The following is a 16,397-nucleotide window of genomic DNA, read 5'->3' as shown; positions in this document are numbered from 1 at the left end:
GGTCAATCACCGACGGATTTTCCACACTCACTTCATTTTGGTTCCAAAATCGTCTCACCACCTATTCTCCTCCTCTTTACTCGACTCAAAACCGGTCTCACACACACCATGTACAACCTCCTTCCCACCATCTAACAACCTCCTGAATCCACTGGTCAGACTCTAACCGTGGTTACGACGCAATCTAGAAGAAAAGATTATTAGTAGTGATGATGCTCGATATGAAACCCCCAAAATGAAATCCGTCATGAAATGCCCAAAGTTCTCAATCTGAAACCACACATTTCCCCGTATACAAATCTGAAACCACACATCACGTATCTTTATTTCTTTTCAATGTTTTCTTTTGTATTGAAGTGGAGACAAAGACAAAATGAGTCAATCGAAAAAGTGTCATGATAATTCATAAACCCTCACGCATTATACACACTAGAAATGATACTTTTAAGTTCTAACTCGTTAGGACATAAATAATATTATATTTGTTATCTTTAATGAAAATTATTCGTATATAATAATTTTTTTATACATAATATTTTTTTTTATGTTGTAATATATCATCCTAAGGATGGACAATGTTGCTTTGGATAGGTGACCGACTGTACTGCCAAGGCCCCGATTTCGGTAATGAAGATGTACCGAGATTTGTATGATTGGTGAGTTGTATAACCCGTGAACTCTATATGTTAATCTCTCTCTCTCTCTCTTCAACAACGGTAACTTTTAAAAAATTTTAATTCATATTCCCATTATAAATACCCTCTCAATTTCATTCCAAAACCACACCTCTCCTTCCTTACAATTTCATTCCATTAATCTCTTTAAATTAATAAAATTTAAATTTAAAAAATAAAAAATAATAATAAGAAAATTGAGTGGGTTAGAAGGTATGAGAAAATTGAGTTTCCATATGTTGTGGTATGAAAAAAAAAATGAAAACAATAGAAAACCGATGTGACAAGTGGGTTGAGAGATGTGAGATGTGAGATGGATGCATACCCTCCATTCTAAGGATGGTGGGAGTGGGCTCTACAGCCCACTCGGTAACCTCGGCGAACTTCGGGCCGAAGACTCGGCATGCCGAGTTTGGCTCGGCAACTCGGTAGAAAATTGCCGATGAGAGAGTATGGGGTTTGGATATTATTTAGGGTTGGGATCATTTGGTTTTCATAGGAATCAAGTTTCCATGTTAAAATGGTGAAAAAACCATTCCAACATTGTGTATGCTTTGAAGGAAGAAGACAACCGGATTTGCAACTTTGGCAGATTTATTCCTGCAGTTTCGTGTAGTGACAGATCCTACCCCAAAGTTGAAATATTGACATCAGAAAATTACATAATACCCTCATGAACTTATATAACCTATTTATATTAAATAAATCTATTTATTTTTCATTATTATTATTATTATTATTATTATTATTATTATTATTATTATTATTATTATTATTATTATTTAACCCATTTACATCAATATAATGTATTATATTTAGTTATTTCATTTGCCAAACCTACAAAACTTGGTCTTTGATTATTTTTATATTAGTTAATTTCAAAAAAATATAGCATGACAAGTGTTGTAACCTAGGTCTTGTAAATGTTAAAATTTTGAAGCAGTGTAACAAATCCTAGGCGGCGGTTACGTGAAACGTAGCAAAATTGGCACCACTTCCTCCAACCTAAGTGGTCAATATGTAAAGGGAAAACTTCATAAGAGTCTTTTTATTTTGGCGTCATAATCAATTTAGTATTTATATGTTTTTTTTATTCAATTAAGCCCTAAAAACCAGCAATTATATTAATTTTGACCATTTTACCCAGTCAACAGATAATTTCACTTTCAAAAATTTACATTTTTGGCCTAAAATTTAAATTTTATTACAAACTTTGTCCAAAATTTATACTATTGACCCATATTTTTCATTATTTTTTACAAATTCATCTTAAATTTAGTTTTTCTATATCTCTTTTTCAAAGTTTTGATTCGAATATATTTTTTATTTGCTATATAAAATCATATTTATATAAAAAAACATCTTTTTAGATAAAATAACATTTTTATATAAAATATTTTTTAAAAACATTTTTGTACGTAAAATACCTATATAAACCTTTTTTAAAATATTATGCAAAATACGTATTTATAAAATATTTTTTTTATTTTAAATACCTATTTATACAAACATAGTTATGCGTGTGTGTGTGTGTATATATATATATATATATATATATAATACATGTTTGCATAATTTTTTTTAATAAAAATGAGTTTGTATAAAAATGTATTTATTATAAAATCAGTGTTTATAATAAATTATATACAAATATGTTTTCATAAAAAAAATATAAACAAACACCTATTTGTATGCAAATAAATACATAAATATATAAAAATACGTTTACTATGATATATATATATATATATATATATATATATATATATATATATATATATATATATATATATATATATATATATATATATATAAACATGTTTATATACATTTTTATAAATACGTGTTTGTATACACTTTTTATTTATAAAAACATGTCAGTATACAAATGCATTTATTATAAAATAGGTGTCTGTATATATTTTTTATATACAACGCGTGTTTGTATACATTTTTTTATAAAAACATATTTGTATATATTTATGTATTTGTATGCACACAAAATGTTTTTTATGTACTTAATAAATACCTACTTTATAAAAGTTTTTTAAGGTATATATGTGTATAATAACATATTTTACATAAGTGTATTTTACACATTTTTACATAACTACGTTTTTATAAATAGGTATTTAAAATAAAAATATATTTTTATAATTAAGTATTTCGCATATAAAAATGTTTTTACAAAAATATTTTATGTAGACAAAATAAGGTTTTTTATGTGAATATATATATATATATATATATATATATATATATATAATATTTTTACATAAATATAATTTTTTACAGCAAAAAAACATATTCAAAACAAAATTTTGAAAAAAATAGGTTGAATTCGTAACAAAATTTTCAAATCTGGGTAAAAAATGTAAATATTTGATCAACTTTGTACTAAAATTTAAAATGTGGGCCAAATTCTGAATATTGAAAGTAGGATAACATGTTGTCGGGTAAAAATAAACATAATTGTCGGTTTTTGGATTGAATTGAATAAAAAAACATATAAGGATTAAATCGATTATGAGACCAAAATGTAATGACTTTTATGAAGTTTTCTCATATGTAAAAACCAAAATATTTAGCTAAAAGAGAATGGAATGTTGTCAGAATTATCAGTTCCATCTTATTATAGATATATTTGCATGTAATGAGGTTTTGGGGAATGGTCGTGGTATACACTATGGTATGTCACGGTAGCTGTGGCAAACATCGGCTCGAGCTCGTCTACCGCATGTCGGGCTTCTCTCTCTCTCTCTCTCAAGCTCTCTCTTCCCCTTGGTATACCATTCTTTGTCTTCTTCTTTGGCATGTTAAGCATGAGTTAGACAAGTCTAATCCAACAAGGGACAAGTTGGGTGACGGCCCAGGGCCTGTGGCTGCTTGGGGCCCAACTTTAAGTATGTTAGTTATATTATAACTCATATTGATTATCACATACTAGGTAAGGTTGTTTCATATTTAAGAAAATGACCTAGGTTCCATCCCTAGTATGGCTAAATTGAACTTTGATTGTATAATCCCCAAGGCCGACTAGTCTTTAGTTGTAGTCTACAAACTTAATACCTTGATATTTATATATGTTTTAATAACTAAATTTATATGTCTAATTGACAATAATTTTTATTTATTTACATTTTAATTTCTCAATTTAAGTAGACCTCGGCCCCTATCATATTTATTTTTCCAAAATTTACTATGTTTTATAATACATATTTACATATATTTTAGTAATTTAATTCATATGTTTATCATCCTCTCTAATAAATGAAAGTTTTTTTACCACTTGTCACACTCTCATTCAATTGTCAAATGTCATTTTTTGGTTATTTTGAATTAATTTTTTTCCACATGTCATTTTATGAGTTTTTTATATTTTATTAAATTTCACATAATATTTTAATGTAATAATTACAATAAATGTAATAATAAATAGATATCAATTTCATTAATAAACTTACCTTATAATTTCAAAATTTCTAAAAATAAAGCTCATTAGTTTTTTTTTTCTTTATTTAAATTATTTGTTTAAATTTAAAAGATAAAAAACATTTCCATTATAATAATTTATTATTTTTCTTATTTTCTTTTAAATTCAAAATTCTTAGATATTTTGACCTTTATATATATATATATATATATATATATATATATATATATATATATATATTAAATTAACTCATGTAATACATGTGTCTCAACTAGTCCCTAATAAATGAAAATAATTTTGTCACTTGTCATCTTCTAATGCATTATGCCACATGACTTTTTCTTATTATTTTTATTTGATTTATTTTTTTCCATTTTTCATTTTATGATTTTTTCTATATAATTAATTTCCACATAATATTTAAATGTTGTATTAATAATCAACACGTGTTTGTACCATTTGATTTTGATACATTTGGCTTCCTAGCACCAAAAGCAGTGAAGGTTCTCAAATGAGTGCAATGAGACATGCATTCTAATGATACGACCCAAGATCCATAGACGTAGTTTTAAAAGAATTAATTTTGCAATCAAAAAATAGGCAGCGGCGCAATTTGTTATCCGTTTGTTTTATCTCGTTGTAATTTCCTTTTGGCGAGATAGGTTTAATGTAATCAAACCCAACCAATTTCCTTTAGCGAACTCTCAAACTCCCCAAATATGATTTATAGAGATAACCAAAAATATTTTGATTTGTAGTGGTTGGGCTCTACAACAATAGCTTAATTAACTTCTATGGAGATACTTTATTTGTCTCTAAGACTTACAACACTAACGGTTGATCCATAAAAATTAGATTAAGACTTTTAATTAGTTAAAAAAAAAAAAAAAAAAACTTGGTTGAAACTTTTAACAAATATCCCCAAACTATTTTCTATAATTCTTTTTATATGTTTTTTAGAACTTATTTTTTTTCTTATGAAATTATATTTTTACAACTTTCTTTAAATATAATATATTTTTACCAGAAAAAAAAACATTATTAAAAAACCCGCCACATCCATTATTCATAAACTTTTGTATTTTTGTTAACAAATGAATGCACCTTTTTATATAATTATTATTTTAGAGATTTTTTACAACAACAATATATCAGTGTAAATTTACATTAATCAACCATCAAACAATACAATAAATATAATAAATAAATGAATTATTCAATAAATTAAATAGGTCAGGGTTTAGGAAGAATCATATGCTCATTATAGATATACATAAGGTCATCCGGAGTGGATAGGGATTTCCACGCATGAGTTGCTGATTTGGCACCCTGGAGACGTGTGAACACCTCCCCAGGGTGGGTGAGTTAGGTGTGATGTGGGTGGTAGGACGGACGAATACGTGCGTTTTGATTGGTTGGGCTTAAATTTTGAACGTTGGTACCCTTTGAAAGCATTTAATAAAAGAAATCTATTCATTATTAATTTAATTTCTCCCTATATATACAATCATTTTATACATATTTTTCAAAACAAAACACACACATTCTTTCAAAACAAACACACACATTCAACAAAATGGATAATTTTTAAATTTTTATGTCTTTTAAGTAATGTAATGTTTTATTTGGTATGTTTTATGTTCTTTTAGTGATTTAGGTTTTAAATTTCTATGTTTTTAATTAATGAAATGTGATTTTATTTTTCTATGTTTTAAAAATATTTATTTATGTTTCAAATTATGTTTTTTATTTAATTTAATCGTAAAAAAATAAAAAAATAAAAAAAGAAATATTGTGGAGTGGTAACCGTTTCCAATATCTAGTGAGTTAGTGGTGTGTTGGTGGTGAAGCTGACGTGGCACTGAGTAGGCAGCGGCTTTTCGATGGTTTGGTGTGACCACTCTCCAAAGTTTATATAGGATAAACAAATAGAAACAATAACACATGGACAAGCAATGTAATGAAGTAGAAACAATAAGACATGAAGCAAACAGTAGCCATGGAGTAAAAGCAACATACATTAAAAATGGAAACAAAAGACATACTCATGGGAATACAAACACATACAATATCAACAAGGGTTTTAAATACAAACAATATAACTAAATACTAGTAAACATACTAGCAAATACAAGGAGATAGTATAGAGTGAACAAATATCAAACGCATATTTAACTACAAACACAAACAAAAGCTTGCCAAAAAGGACAACATATACCAATAAAGGTAAAACTTAAAAAACTACTCTTATACTATCCGACTACCCTGATCCAGGGGCGGACGCAGCATTTCACAGTAGGGGTTGCACGGGAAACGTAGGGGTTGCACGATAGTAGAAAAAATAAAAATTTTAAAAATTTTCGAAAAATTTTCCACTGCGGCCGGAAAAGTTAGGGGTTGCCGGTGCCACCCTGGACCACCCCTAAATCCGCTCATGCCCTGATCATATGTCTCCATGTCCATCTATCTGAGGTTATATCATCGAAAAAGACTCAACTCATTCAAGCTTAACAACATGTTATCTATCCGCTTCCTTCATGATGTCCTCTTCTCCTCTCACAATGTACAATTATCGTCTCTCCCTCCAAAGCATAACGTCCTTTCCTCCTTTTAACATGAACAAAATAGCTTTCACAATGATATTATTTTTTTCAAATAACTTCATTTTTATCTAATGTCATCATTTCTTTTGCAAAAATTCTTCATGTTTTACCTTTTAAATGTTGAAAGAATTGCAGAACTAATTTTTATATTATAAAAATGTTATCTTTTACTTTCAATGTATTTTAAACCTACTATTTATTACATATATATATATATATATATATATATATATATATATATATATATATTAAAAGATAAACCTAATGATATCATCTTCAACAATCAGGATCATTCATTATGTTTCGTTGATTAATTTTCAAATATATTGAAATATTGGAAACTACTAATTTCAAACTTCAAAATTTTCAGATATTATTATGAACCAATACATTTTCAAGTATGATATCTTCTATTTTAAGTTTAAATGAGATTTCAATTGATTACCTGCTAATTTTCATCATATTGACTTGTATATAGATTTCAAACCTTTTTAATAATCGATTTACAGAAACATTCTGTCATAATTCATCCGCAGGAAACAAAAGCAAAAAAACTTCAACCTTCCCATCAGTTTGATTAGTCGAATAAGTGTATGTACTTCTTCCTTAAAATCCTTTTAATCTGACACTGTTTTCGAATTTATATATTTTTACTCATTCCTATGGTTCTTTGTTAAATACTTATAATTTGAATGTATTATGTTGTTTTTGAATTTATATATTTTTTATGTTGTGTTTGTTTCTTGTTTCCATCTTTTTAATCTGTAACCATGATTCTATTTTCGAAAATAGTAAACTCAATGTTAAACTTGGATGTTATAAATAATGAAATTATGATGTTACATGTGTGTATACCTTTGTAAAAAAATCAATGTTAAACTTGGCTAACTTTTGTACTAAATGGGTATATAATGAAAATCAAGTTTTTTTTGTTCTTTTATCTGTTTAGCATCCAAGCAACAAGTAAACATTGTTTTTTTTTAATTCATTTTCAATAACCATTTAATAGCTATATGTAAAAGATACGAATACTCAGCAGTTAAGACCACAAACCTTACTCAAACGTCTTTAGATGTCTTGAAGTAGGCATTCATTTTTCCATTATTTTATCATTATCATAAAATAAAAAAGACATCCACATGTGTTTAAATTGTTTAATCTGTCTCATAATAACAAGTATATTGTGTGCCTATTCTATCTTTTGACATTTTCAAGGAGTCACAGGCAATATCTAAATCGAACAAACATAACTATTTTTATATTTATTGGTTAGAGTTTCTTTACATTTAATATTGTGGAGGGTTTTATGTGGTTCATTTTGAAGGAACATAAATAAGTTGCTATTTTTTTAAATAAACAGTTTTACTTCGCAATATAACTATAAAATAACAATGTATTTTGAAAGTACATTGTCAAATGTTGGATTATACTTGTGTAGACTCATTTTCATGCATGAGCGGCTATATGTAGTTGTTTACTGTGTCACAAGTAAAAAAATGTTTGAAGGTACTCATATGTGATGAGAAAGGTCGTTCAACTAATAAAACAAAAAATATTGTCTATAAAGAGGTCCTTCAACGACTATATATATTTATCGATTTAAGTGTATTTTCTACACATTTCAATAATACCAATAACCCTGTTTTGTTATAAATATTCTGCAATATCTATATAAATTTGTATTTAATTTATGCGTTCCTCCGCGTTTAACGCGGGTCATAATCTAGTTGTTATATATTTTTAAACTAATTTAATATTAAGTAAAATATAGAAATAGTCTATATAGTTTGGTTAGAATGGCAGGTTTGGACCCATTTTTGGAAAGTTAGAACACGATCTTGTGGTTCAAAAATATATACTATATTACTATACATTTGTCAAATGACATCCATAATTTCCTGTTAAATGACTTCATGCCCCCCTCACATACGGACATTTTGGTTACTCGTCTATATTCATCCTAAGACAAGATCCAGAGTTCTACTGTTAAAGGCGAATAAGATAGAACAATAAGATTATTGAGCAAATACACAAAATAAAATAAGTAATAAGAGAAATGGTATTTTTGTGGTAAAATAATGGACACAAGTGTAGTTTCCTGACATCCTCGCTAGAAAATTTATGAATGCCATGTAATACTCTGAATGTCATTTCTATTGATTCCCTATTATGATGGACCGGTGCTGAAAAGTTCATGGTGTAGACAGGCCCGGCCCATAATCAAAGCGAAGCCCAAGGATAAATACTTTGTGGACAAAATAGTCTTTCCTGCAAAACTAGCCTGTTAGGGCCTTAGGGGAAACGGAATCTGAAATTGTAGATATTATTCAAATTTGGTTTGTTTTGTTTAGATTTGGTTTTCTTTGTGGTGCTCTTCTTAAAAGTTGTTCAAATTATGGCTTCATTGTTCTTTTGTTCGACTTTGTACAAGTGTTGATATAACTATATAAGTGATTCACACATAATTAAAGAACCATTAACAATTGTTATTGTCTTTCTACAGGAGGGAGCAAGTAAATAAATATAAACTAGAAATTTACCCAAAACAATATATAAACATGAATCCAACTATAGAAGGTGTATAGCCTAATAGCAATTTAATCAAGAGTATATTTGTGGTAGGGATAAAATACAAGAAATAAGTATGGATACATATTTGATTATGTATGCAACGTATTAAAGCATCTCTATGATTGTTCTTTTAAGTTCTTTGCTACTTGAAAAGTTTCTTATCATTGGAATTAAGAGTTATTATTTTTCTTTCTAAAAGTTTACATGATTTTAGCATGAATCTTAAAAGAACTTTGAACTAGAGTCATCTATTTTATTATCAAGTTAAAATTAACTTATAAAGATTAAAATAAAAAGTCACTTAACATATTTTTTTATTTATATATAAACAACCCTATGAAATCAAATTGAAATATTAAATTAGGTCATTATTTTCTTTTTGTAAATAAAACTGATATTCTGTACATTTTCAATTTACTATATTTATTCACTAATGAAGTCTTTTATGAACAGTACCTAGGTTCATGTTACTTAGCTAACCCCTCCCACTTTCAAATATGGATTTAAAAGATGGGCTTCTTTATGAAAATCAAGTAAAAACTAAAAGCACAAATTGTTTCATGGCTTTGGGCCCGATTTAATGGCTTTCAGTTCTACTATCAAAGCCATTAAATCGTTGAGAGAAGAGCCACCTTCTTCAACAACGTGTTTCGCTTTCATTGCCATCTCTTTTGAGCTGCATCTGATACTTTCAGCTATGGCGGTGTTGGGGTTGAAACACACTTTTATTCAGAACTAGAACAAAAGAGAAGAGCTTACACGCTCAATATTACAAGAAAAAGAAACAACCCTCTAATACTCACTCTAAGTATTACACACTACACTCTCTGTTTGTGGTGTATTACAACTGAGGTTAGAGCCTCTATTTATACTTAAACAAGCCTACAATTACTACTGCTACCATTTATTGTGTTCATTATGTGAACATACGAAGTTGCCATTTGAGTTCTTATTGTCAACATAGATAGAGGTGCAACTACTGATGTCAGGTTCACACCAAGTCTGGTTTACACTCACATTCTCCCCCTTAAACCGAACTTGGCTAGAGATTCTTCACGCCGATCATGTTTCGCATTTCACTATGTTTCACGTATGCTAAAGCCTTTGTAAAGATGTCCGCCCGTTGATCCTTCGAGTTGACATATTCCACTATAATTTGCCCACGTTCAACACATTCTCGTATGAAGTGATAACGAATGTCAATGTGTTTGCTTCGACCATGAAACACATGATTTTTCATCAATGCGATTGCTGACTTGTTATCGACATATAAGGTGATAGGCATAATATGATGTCCCGTGAGCTCCTTCACGAGATTAGCAAGCCAAATGGCTTGACATGCTGCTGTTGTGGCTGCCATGAATACCATTTTCTTCACAAAATAATGAGAATTCTTTTGAAGTGAACTCTCCCCCTCGATCCGTTCGAAGTGTCTTTATTTGATAACCCGAATTCTTTTCAACCATCAACTTGAACCGTTTGAAAGCGCTCAAGGCTTGAGACTTCTCCGATAGCATGTAAACCCACATCCACCGGCTAAAATCGTCTACTAAAAGGTGAAAATATTTACTCCCTCCAACAGACGTAGGTGTGATCGGACCACATAAGTCCGCATGAACACGTTGTAGAGGTTTTTGAGCTCGAAAAACTGCATGATCCGGGAAAGGAATTCGGGTTTGTTTGGAAAGAACGCACCCTTCACATACTTGGTTTGGGTGCTCAATCTTTGGGACTCCGATTGCCATATTCTTTTCGGACAACTTCTTTAAGGCGAGAAAGTTAACATGATCGAGTCTAGAATGTCATATCCAAGCTGGTTCGTCTTTTGTTGCTAAAAGACAAGTCGGTCTACCGGTCCTTAAAGGAGTTTTATATAACCGGTTTGGGGATCGTTTAACTCTCAAAAGTAGAGTTTTGTTTCTGTCAAACAATGTCAGATCCGACCCATCCATTATGACCCGACTCCCTTCCTCCGTCATTTGTCCAAGACTAATAATATTGTTTTTTAGACTTGGAATGAAATATACCTCATTAAGGAGTCTTTGGTCGCCATTTTTGCTATCGAATAAAATCGACCCTTTTCCCAAAATAGCGACGGTCGAACCATCCCCAAATTTCACATGGCCCGTAACGTGCTCATCTAGTTCGCGAAACTTTGAGCGGTCTCCAGTCATGTGATTGCTAGCACCGTTGTCGAGATACCATACCTCAGACTCGACTCGACTTTCTCCCGATGCAAGAAGATTAACACAAATCTTCTCTCTTAGAGACACTTTTTTGTGTGCATATTCTTGTGAGGTTGCCATCATTAAAATAGGCTCTTCTTCGTTGGCTTGAGTGAGGTTTGCCTCCTCACCTCGATTCTTGTTTGGACACTCCGAAGCATAATGACCAAATTGTTCACAAGTAAAGCATTTGATTTTACTTTTATCCTTTCGAGAAGGATTATGGTCATTCCGATTTGTATTGTACTCGCGACCACCTCCTTGGCCACGTCCACGACCTCGGCCTCGTCCCCGGCCTCGGTTACCATGTCCTCCTCGTCCTCTTGAAGTGTTTGACGAGTTTCTCTCGCCAGTTTGCTTCGAACGAGATGCCCACTCGGCATGTGTAAGCAATAGAGAAGGTCCTTCTTCTTTTTCTCCATAGCTTCGAAGTCTCTCTTCATGGGTCTTAGGACGACCCACAACTTCTTCCACCGTCATATTCTTCAAATCTCCGAATTGCTCGATCGATGTTACGATTTGTATAAATCGTATCGGTACGGCTCGCAAAAACTTCTTCACAACCGTAATTTCTTCAATCTTTTCACCTAGAGATCGAATACCGGTTACGATAGTATTCAATCTCATGGAAAAATCATCTACCGATTCACTGTCTTTCATCCGGATCACCTCGAAGTCACTTCTCAAGGTTTGAGTTTTAGCCTCCTTGACCCGATCGGCTCCCATGTGCATCATCTTGAGCGTTTCCCATGCTTCTTTAGCTGTGTCCTTCTCAGCTAACATCAGAAGTACGTCCTCTGGAATTGCTTGATAAATAGCCGCAAGAGCCATCCGATCTTTACGTTCGTCCGTTTCTGCATTTTTAATTACATCCCATACTCCTTGTGCTTGTAAATTCACTCGCATTTTTATGGCCCACACCGCGTAGTTCATCTTCGTGAGCATTGGATAGTGTAACGTAATGCTACCGTCTTTCCCGGTTCTTTGAAAACTTTCAACTCCGGCTTGAGAAGATGACGAGGTTGGTGTAGTCATTCTTGGCATATACTTGGGCATACACGAGTAAGAATATATATATTTTTTTTGAAGTACGGGGACCAATATGAACTTATCAGAAGTTCAGGGGGCAAACAGAACTTTTACAGAAGTAAAACAGGGGCTAAATTCAATTTTTTCTGAAAAACGGGACCAAAATTGCAATTTTTCTGAAAAACAGGGGCTAAATTGCATTTTCCGGAAGAACAGGGGCTAAACTGCAATTTCCAGAACTTTGGTCAGCTGCTGACGTCACTGCTGACGTCACTGCTACAGTGCTGCTACAGTACCTGCTACAGTGTCGTCTTCTCCGGCGAACCCTGGTTGTTCCGGCGACTTTTCCGGCAGATTTGACCAACTTTGACCGGTGATTTGGAGTCCTTCCGGTGGTCAAAAAATTCAAAAAAATATATTTTCGGAATCCTCAGAACGAGACATTTCCAACAGTGTACTCCGAAATTGTTTTTGAGACAAAAAAATTTCGACCAAAAAACAGAGAATGCTTCCCCCCGGAGCTTAACCAAGCTCTGATACCACTTGTTGGGGTTGAAACACACTTTTATTCAGAACTAGAACAAAAGAGAAGAGCTTACACGCTCAATATTACAAGAAAAATAAACAACCCTCTAATACTCACTCTAAGTATTACACACTACACTCTCTGTTTGTGGTGTCTTACAACTGACGTTAGAGCCTCTATTTATACTTAAACAAGCCTACAATTACTACTGCTACCATTTATTGTGTTCATTATATGAACATACGAAGTTGCCATTTGAGTTCTTATTGTCAACATAGATAGAGGTGCAACTACTGATGTCAGGTTCACACCAAGTCTGGTTTACACTCACAGGCGGATCCACCTGTCAATATCTGAATAGCCTCAACTATATTCTGTTTTCCGATGATTGGGCTAGTGATCTCAGAACCCGAGTTCCAAACCTCCGCCCCTACTCCGACTCCAATCCCTAAAAGCTCCACCAGCTTCTCGTTGTAACAGTGTTCGGCGTACAACAGCCATGTCATCAATGGCACTCCGGTCACCATAGCTTCAAGCATCGAGTTCCAACCGCAGTGGCTCAAGAACCCTCCGATCGACGGGTGTTGTAAAATCTCCACCTGTGGAGCCCATCCCGTCATTATCAAACCCTTGTTTTCCCTTCCAATCCTCTCCTCAAAACCTTCCGGCCGGCAACCCACAAATCACTTCATCTTCCCCTTTTCTCACCACCCAAATAAACGGCTGATTAGCTTCTTCAAGCGCTAATGCTATTTCAGTGATCTGAGCTTCTAGGAATTTCACCAAACTTCCAAAACAAACGAATATCACCGATTTCGGTTTTTGATCGTCAAGCCAACTCAGACAACTGTGTTTCTTCTCCGACGAACCCTCGCGAATGAAAAACTGAAAAAGAGGGCCAATATGCCAGATTTTCGTACCTTTAATCTTCTTCATGTGATCGGCATAAGCTGGTTCGATCTCGTAAAACGTATTGTGGACTAATCCGTAACTTCGCTTCTCCGATTGTTGAATCGTTTCAATCATCTCGCCCCATAGGTTCTTGAACTTGAAATGGTCTGAAACCTGAGACCTCTTCATCGTGATTTTATCGGGTAAATTGGGAACCACAAAGCTTTCTGATTCAGATTTCACATTCTCATGAGGTTTATGAACTTTCAAGCTGTGGAAAACGGAGTGGTAAAGGAAACACGAAGGGTAAATCAACAGTCTCGTGATATTGAGCTCGTCGGCAAGGTCCACAGTCCACGGGAAGAACATGTCGGAGAAGATGCAATCTGCAGCAAGATCACGAATCACTTGTTCAATTGTCTTCTGGAGCAGCATCATGCCATGATAGACTTTGGATGCGGTTTCTAGAGTGGTGGCCGACACGGCCGGTCCAAACGTATATGGGCCCAGGGCGAAAAGAAAAAAAGGTCCTTAAAGACAAATATAATAAAGATTAAAAAAATATATCATTTATTCTTCACTATAAACACGTTCAATTAGCAATAACAAGCAAACCAAATTGTTTATCTTTGAAGCTAGTTTGAGTTTGAACCCCTAAAAATCATTTTGGTAATAGATGGTTTATATATATACACTACATAGCCCATAAATTTTGGGCCCCCTGGAGTCGTGGGCCCTGGGCGGTCGCCCGGGTTGCCCACCGTCTGGACCAACCCTGGTGGTGGTGTTGAAATTTTCTATTCCGATGGGCAGTCCGACCTCTGATGCTGGAAAGTTGATGGTCTGAACGACTTTGGGGAATCCGGCGAAGATGTCACGATCGATGAAGGATTTGAATATGAGAGCATTGTGAACGGTGGTGATGATGGTGGAGCGAACGCCTCGAGAGGCAAAGAGCCTGGCGGCGTAGACCAAAGGGATGATGTGGCTTGAAGCAAAAAAGGGAGGAAGACGACGTGAAGGTTTCCGGCGTCGGCCACCATGGAGGATTTAGTTTTCTCCGACGTCATGGATTCCTTCGCTCCCATTTGTTTTTGGGTGACACCCCTTTAATTTGACTATTTTCGTTTTTATAATAATAATTTGTTAATTAGTTTTTGTCTTTGATATAAATTATATTCTACATTTTTTATCAACGTGATTATAATTATAATGATCGTTAATATCCTCTCTTCTAATAAAACAGTACCTAAAATGCCACGTGGCATTCTCCAAGCCCTCTCCTAGCTTATATTGCCGCTCATTTTATCAAAGTGAAATTCCGAAATTATCCCTGTGGCCCTTATATGTTCATTTACCAGTCAAATACTTTCATCTTCAATTTCATATTTCAATCCGAAAATCAAGAATTTATCTTCTAAATCTTCGATCATCCTCAAATCTCGGTCCCTTGATTAGCTGTGATTTGGATTTCAAAATCCCTAATTCACTCCCTTCAATTGTAAATCAGTCGTCCCTTAAATATTTCGAAAGCTTGAAAGTTTACTTACACGAGGTGTTAAATTCAAGAAGACGAAAAAGCAAATGATAGGTTATGTATCTTCCTCACATTAAAATCCCAAGATTCTTAATTTTGGAGGTACAACCTTCTCCTTATTCCTCCAAACACTAAATGTATTGTGTGTGTTTAACGATGTGTGTGTGTTGATTTCGTAATTCATAGTATCTGATTTCAGTATGACTGGTTTCTCTCATTTCGTCACTCTAGAGTCGAGAGCGAACGATAGCTGGTACGTTTTTTCTTATTTCATCAATCTTCTGATTTCCTCAATTTCCAACAACATTACTCTAAAATAGATTTGAGAAATTTATCAGTTTTGCTTCTTTCTAACAAAGCTGGTCCATGAAAAGATAATAAAACTAATCCGTGAAGAGATAATAAAACTAATTTGGGGCTTATTATATTCTTTTTTGTGTTTCAAAGTTTGCTGCTCTGAAGACGCACGTCAAATGTTTGATGAAAAGCTTGAAAGAACCTGCAAGATTTAGTTTGAATTCATGATTACTATGTTGCTTCATTAGCTAAGTTTTCAACATTGAGTAGATATAAAACAACGTAGACTGATTATAAGTTACATCTTCTGTGTTTTTTAATGTTGGTTGAGACCAGGAATGATGATGAGAGCCATTATCCCAAACGTGCAGAATATATTGAAAACTCTATACTACATCAGGTTTCCTGGTATGTCTCTTCCCCCTAAAATACAGTCTTTTAACAAGATTGTGGAATGAAGACTAATGTATTTTAAGAACTATGTTGTTCTATTGGTTAGATACCCTTTTTAACAAGTTAAATTTGGAAAATAGGTAAAACTGTTTTGTGCATATTTTAATGATATGATTTATCCATCTCAGAAAACCTCATTTAAATCTTGGAACATTTAG

At 32.8% G+C, this 16,397-nt stretch overlaps 1 pseudogene; it reads right to left on the bottom strand.

Moving 5' to 3' along the window:
- Positions 1 to 9,839: 9,839 nt before the first annotated feature.
- On the bottom strand, positions 9,840 to 15,022 carry LOC145117291 (solanidine UDP-glucose glucosyltransferase 1-like; annotated as a pseudogene).
- Positions 15,023 to 16,397: the final 1,375 nt, after the last annotated feature.

The sequence above is a fragment of the Lactuca virosa genome, chromosome 1 (assembly GCF_052849685.1).
Source record: "Lactuca virosa cultivar CGN04683 chromosome 1, Lactuca_virosa_CGN04683_v6, whole genome shotgun sequence".
Taxonomy (NCBI): Eukaryota; Viridiplantae; Streptophyta; class Magnoliopsida; order Asterales; family Asteraceae; genus Lactuca; species Lactuca virosa.
This window is presented reverse-complemented; position numbering and strand designations above follow the sequence as displayed.